Source organism: Suncus etruscus, chromosome 5 (assembly GCF_024139225.1).
Source record: "Suncus etruscus isolate mSunEtr1 chromosome 5, mSunEtr1.pri.cur, whole genome shotgun sequence".
In the NCBI taxonomy this organism is placed as follows: domain Eukaryota; kingdom Metazoa; phylum Chordata; class Mammalia; order Eulipotyphla; family Soricidae; genus Suncus; species Suncus etruscus.
The window spans coordinates 12,338,459-12,345,272 of NC_064852.1; positions in this window are offsets into that span (position 1 = coordinate 12,338,459).

Sequence of the window (6,814 nt, forward strand, 5' to 3'; positions counted from 1 at the left end):
TGGTGTAGGCACTGCTCAGACTCAGAGAGTCGGAATCACAGCCCTGCACTAGGAAAACTTGTTTAACACTCAGTGCAGCATTCTTGGGGACAACTCCTGAGAACCACCCCCAAAATATATATCTGCATTTTTGTGATCAGCTGTGATTAGGGCTTGCTCCTGGCTCTGAGTTCAGAGATCACTGCTGGTGGGTTTGGGGGACCCTATGGGTTGTCAGGGAATGAGGTTGGGTCAGAAGCATGCAAGACAAGTACCGTATTTTCCGGTATATAAGACGACCCTTCAACCCATGAAAAACTTCCTAAAAGTTGGGAGTCATTTTATATGCTGGTATATGGCATGCTGAAACTTATTCCAGCTTCAGGGATGAGTGATCCGCCTCCCTCTTACTTTTAAGAAGTAACTTACTTTAAAGACTTTTAGGGGGCCGGAGAGATGGCATGGAGGTAGAGCGTTTGCCTCTCAAGCAGAAGGACGGTGGTTCAAATCCCGGCATCCCATATGGTCCCCTGAGGTTGCCAGGAGTGATTTTTGAGCATAGAGCCAGGAGTAACCCCTGAGTGCTGACCCGGGTGTGACCCCCAAACACACACACACACACACACACACACACACACACACACACACACACACACAGACTTTTAGGAAGTTTTTCAGGGGTTGAAGGGTCGTTTATACGCCAGAAAATACCTAGTCACTGTCCCCACCAAATATTTTCATTTATTTAAAATTTAAAAAATCAGTGACTTTTATTGATAATCCCTGATGCTCAGGGGTTACTGCTGACTCTGCACTCAGCAATTACTCCCAGTGGTGCTCATGGGACCATATGGGATGCTGGGGATTGAATCCAGGTAGACCGCATGCAATGCAAGTGCCTTACCCACTATTGTATCTCTCTACTCCCCAAACTATATATTTTTAATTTTAATTTTTTGGGGGGGCCACACCAGGTGATGCTCAGGGGTTACCCTTGGCTCTGCACTCAGAAATTGCTCCTGGCTTGGGGGATCATATGGGATGCTGGGGGATCGAACCGTGTTCTGTCCTAGGTCAGCCGTGAACCGCTGTGTCACAGCTCTGGCCCCTCACCAAACTATTTTTAAAAGGGAAAAATGATAGCATAACAGCAGGGAATTTACCTTACACGCAGCTGACCCGGGACAGAACCAGGTTCAATCCCCAGCATCCCATATGGTCCCCTGAGCCTACCAGGAGCAACCCCTGAGCACGGATGAGTGTGACCCAACCCCACCCCCAATAAAAAATAAAATGCTAAAAAAAAAAAAAAGGGAAAGAGAACCTCAGAACTCAGATTCAGAGGGACTAGAACTCTGGAGATCAACAAGGCTGGAAGGAACCTGCCTGAGTCCCACCCAGCACTGCTGCATCACCTCCCCCTACACCCTTGCTAGCACCCCTGCCTGCAGCCTGGACCCTCCATAGCTCCTATGTGTGAGGCGAGGGCTCCTGCAAACCAGTCCCAGCCCTGAACTGGAAATTGGAAATAGGACACCACCAAAAGAGGCCCTGGATCTCCAAGTACTGCTGAAGTACACCCATCCTATGTCCTGTAGAGATGCAGTTGACAGCAGGCGATGGGAGGATGGCAGGAAGACCTGTGTCCCCGGTGTCTGCCATCCCCTGTGTCTGGGGGCAGCCTGCAGGACTGGACTATGCCCTGGTCCTATTCCAGTCCCTGTCTCCCCCCCCCCACCAGGGTGAGGGACAATCTGGGACAGAATAGGGAGATTCCTGGGCCCGGAGAGGTAGCACAGCGGCGTTTGCCTTGCAAGCAGCCAATCCAGGACCAAAGGTGGTTGGTTCGAATCCCTGTGTCCCATATGGTCCCCCATGCTTGTCAGGAGCTATTTCTGAGCAGACAGCCAGGAGTAACCCCTGAGCAATGCCGGGTGTGCCCCCCCCCCAAAAAAAAGAAAAAGGAAAAAAAAAGAATAGGGAGATTCCCCCAATCTTTTCTTTTTTTTTTTTTTTGGTTTTTGGGCCACACCCTGTGACGCTCAGGGGTTACTCCTGGCTATGCGCTCAGAAGTTGCTCCTGGCTTCTTGGGGGACCATATGGGGCACCGGGGGATCGAACCGCAGTCCGTCCTAGGTTAGCGCAGGCAAGGCAGGCACCTTACCTCCAGCGCCACCGCCCGGCCCTATCTTTTCTGATGGAAAGAACTGGGTGAAGAATTCTGCTCCTCTGCCCACCAGTCTCACCTGCAGAGTGGGCTAGGAGGAAGAGGGCTCTGTGGAGGAGCTGCATAGAGAGGGGAGCTCTAAGGGTATGGGTAGGGGGTCTGCACAGTGGAGGTAGAAGTTGGGGGCAAGTGCCCTCAAAGCATTGGAGGTGGTGAAGGGCTAAAGCAGAGGCACGCATGCCAGAATTACTCCAGGTCTGGATGTGACCCCCAGAAGCTTCTGCTTAGAGCTTCGTCCCAAAAAAACTCCTTTCTCTGGGACTGGAGGGTTGATTCAAAAGAGCTCAAGTTCCATCCTCTATGCAACTTGATTTTCTGAGCACAACCTGGATCAGATCCTGAGCACTGAGCTAGGAGCAATTTTCTGAGCACCTCAGTAAGGCCACAAAAAGACATAAAATCTCTACTATGGGGGGTCAGAGTGAAAGCACAGCAGGTAGGGCATTTACAGCTCACTTGGGGTCAATTTCTGGCATCCCATATGGTCCCCTGAGAGCCACCAGGAGTGATTCCTGAGTGCAGAGCCAGGAGTAAGCCCTGAACAGTTGGTTTTTGGCCTCAAAACAGAAACAAAACAAAACAAAAGAGAGAAGGAAAAAAAAAAAGAGTTTCTATTATGCAGATTTTCCAGCATATACAATATAAACAGAGGATGTGATGACCCCAGGTACTCACTGGCCAGTCCTCCCCATACTCTCATATTTGGCATCTCCTCCCGCCAACACAAGGAGAAAGATACTGAGGTGTGTTCTGGTTCAAGGGTCTGAGGCCTCAGGGAATTCTGACAGGCAGCCCACAAGGTATCACTCCCCTGTACATTTCAGGGGTGAACAGGCAAATTCAGAGAGGAAAAGGGACAGATCTAAGTGTACCTCACTAGGGAGAAGCACAGCAGGGGTACCTTAACTCTGGGATACACAATGCATACCAGCTGCCTTGTGGTCACCTAAGCACTGGGAATCATTTTGTCCAGGGAAGACCCCTCACTCAGTTTGGCAGGCTCCAAGGCCCTGCTTAATATCTGTGATAAGGCCCAAGGGGACCCACAAGTGCTTAGACAGTTTTCCAGGGAGTTGAGAGGGACACTGGGAGTCACTGTGCTGGTGGGAGGCGAGTGGAAAAAAGGAGTAACTGTGTGTGCAAAGGCCCGGAGGCTCAATGGGTTCAACAGTACCAGGAGGCCAGTGTGACCGGAATCTAAGGAACTGCCAGAATGTGGGGTGGACCTGGGGGTGTTGGTCTTGGGAGAGTCAAGGAGAAGCTCACAGGGGCCTTGGGAATAAGGCTTGGATCCTAACCTGGTTTCCCCCCAGTACCACCAGGCATGGTCCCAATACGCCAAACCAAACCAATAAAATCCAAGCAGGAAGGCCAGGGCAGGAGGGGGAATCTGGGTCACCATTTGAATGAGGGAGGCAGAGGAGGAGGAACTGGGCTGGGTTGGGGGAGCAGGAAGAGCTCAGAGGGGACAGTAAGGGAAATAGTGGGAGGGGGGGACAGAGAGTGGAACTGGGGGTGTGGAGCTGAGCACTGTGCTCTAGACATAGTGCTAACCCAGACCTTCCCCTGGAGATGGGAAGTCTGAGTGACATGAATGGGGCAGACAGGGAGGGGCCCCCTTGGGGATCTCATAACCCCCATAAATCCCCTCCCACCACCCCATACATGCTGGTCCTTAGAGTGCCCTGGAGCTGTCAGTGCTACCCACAGGACAGGACGGACCACCCATCTTTGGGCTGAGTGCCAGCCAGGTGCACCCCACTGGGGGGCATGACAAGCTGGGTGGGCGCCCTGCCTGGGGGTCCGACTCTTCTTCCCCTGCCAAGTGCCAGCTCCCGGGAGTCTCCTCCCTCCCTCCCGCGTGCCCTCTCCCCTCCAGGTCTGCTGTACCCCTGCCTTGCTCCCTGGCTCCAAGGCTGGTCTGACCCTAGACCAGTGCCCCTGTGCCCCTGAACAGACCTCCAGAGCCTTTTAAAATCTCTTCCCTGTAATTGTGCAGGACCCCCTCAAAGTCTCTGGCCTTCAAGCACTGGGAGCCCCGGATTCCATGCATCCTGGAGTCTCAGATGACTGTTTTTGGGGGGCATGGGAAGTCTTTGATTACTGCCTAATCTTGCAGAGGTGTAGCCTTGCAAGTCTGCAAAGTGGGGGGCTGGGAACCCCACTTTCTAGTCAGTGTAGTCAGAGCCAGGAAGGAGCTAGAGTTAGCCTAGTGTCCAGTGGCCCGTTCCTTCCTCTGGGGCTCCTGGAGATGCCTTTGTCCTGTAGGGGTGCTGGCAGGGGGGTGTCTCCTTCTCTGCAGGACACCCCACTTTCTAGCCAGTGCAGCTGGAGCCAAGAGCAGCTATCCTGGTGCCAGGTGGCCCGTTCCTTCCTCTGGGGTGCCTGGAGATGCCTTTGTCCTGTAGGGGTGCTGGAAGGGGGGAGTGTCCCTTTCTCTGCAGGGTAGCCTGGAGCTTCTGCAGGCTGCCTGGGGGTGGGCTTTGGTTCCGGAGGGCTGGGAGCTGTGGGATGGGCCTCTGGGGACTGAGCAGGGGGTGGAAGCCGGAGCCACCAAAGTTGGATCCGGCGGGACAGGGAGCAGGGACATCCTGTGGGGGCGACCGCCAGTCGCCAGTCCTCAGCTGGGCAGCTCCCAGAGTTGCAGGCCAGGCCTTGGTGGGGATTGGGAGCCCCCGCAGGGGCTGTGAGCAGGGTGCCCCCTGGCGGTACATGGAGGCACGGTCGCAGGGTGAGCCTGCTTTGGGGTGCATTCCTAAATTTCCAGGTGGGGAGGTGGTGGTGGTGGGGTCTCTGGAAGGCCTCATGGGGTGCCAGGGACTGGGTCAGGCAGAAAAGAATTGGGTTGAGTGAAAGCCTATCTTTCCTTTAGATCATTCCTGTGTGTGTCTAGGCTCAGGCCTGAGGCTCAAGCCAGCATGTTCCCCAGATTTGAGAAGGCAGCTCTAAAACTCATCAGGGCCTCCCCAGGGGCTCAATCTGCCTCCCCAGTGGCCTTGAGGAGCAGAGCCTGTGTGGGTGACTATGGGTGGGTAGGTGCCCATACGGTGTGTGTGTGTGGGGGGGAGAATAGATGGTGCTAGAGAATGGGGGGTATATTTGTGTGGCTGTCAAGTGTGGGTGTTGGCATGGAGGTGTTTGTAGGTGCTGACCAGGAATGCGCAGTTGTATATGATCAGAAGGGGTTATATATTCTGGTGTGTGGTCAGGCATGTAGGTTTGGTCACAGGAGTTGGTGTGTTTTCAGGCATGCGTGATTGTCCAGGTACATGTGCGACCAGAAGGGTGTGTTTTTCAGTTGCATGTGCATTCAGGTGTGTGCTCAGATGTCTATGCTCAGCTGTAAAAGTGTTCAGGTGTGTTTGTGAATAGGTCTGTGTTTGGGTGTGTTTGTCTAGGCCTATGTGTGTTCAGGCTTTGTGTCTATGTCTGTATGTTCAGATGATGTGTGTTCAGCTGTGTCTTCAGGCTTACATATGTGTGTGTTGGAGTGTATGAAATCAGAAGGGAATGTGTGTTCAGGGCTGTGTTCACACCAAGAGTGCTGTGTGCACAGGTGGGGGAGTTAGAGGGAGAGGGCGTGTTCACACTGAGAGTGTTGTTTCTTATACAAGTGTACATGTATGAGGAGAGGGGTGTGTGTGTTTACACTTGAGAATGCTGTGTGCACGGTGTGCATGTGTGACAGGAGGTGGTGTGTCACACAAAAAATGGTGTGTGTGTGTGGGAGAGTTGGTGGGTGTGTGTATAGGGGGTGCTGGGTTGTCCTAACACCTACTCATGGAGGGTGGCAGGCCCAGTCCTCTCTGTCCCCAGGACACCACTTTTCTCTTTCCTAATATTGGGACCTGAATTCTGAATAAGGAGGGACACCATTTTGTAAAAGCCACATGGCAGGCATCTTCTTTGGAGAAACCCCATTTTGTAAGGACCACATGCTGTGTGCCTATTTCCATAGAACCCAATCTACCTGGCTATATAGGTAGCCTATCAGGGAAGGACAAGGAAGCAATAGGAAGGTACCCCTAGACAAGAGCCAATTATTTTAAAGATCATCAGAAAGCTAGAACCTCCCTAGATCCCTATCTATATAATCCCATTCACGACCTTGGGAGAGAATCCCATTCACCCCTTGTGAGAAAGAACCCTGACCAGTCAGTTAGGAGCTGTTGGCAGGCAGAATAAAGCTTAAACTTTACTCCAATTTGTGTGGTCTCCTCCTTCGATTTCTGGACCCTAACACTCTCACCTAAGCCCTCCTGGGGTCCAAGCTGGCTCAGGGCTCTATTCTAGACAGAAGGGCTCAGAGAAGGCCACCCTGACTGATGCCACCGAGCCAGGGCCAGACTCCACCCACAGGCCTGAGTCTCTCTCTCTTAGGTGTGCTTTCCTGGGCTGCGCGGGGGTGGCCAGGGTTTCTAGGCTGGGCCGTGTGGGGTACAGGACAAAGGCCCAGTGTCTGCCCCCGCCTTCTCTCCAGGCCCAGCCCTACCCTGGGAGGAAGCCCGGTGATGTCCAGCGACCAGTGTGGGACCCACCTGCTCCCGCCCCACGAGCTCACTCCCCTGGGTGAGCTGGAGAAACTGAGCTTTACCACATTCGGGCTC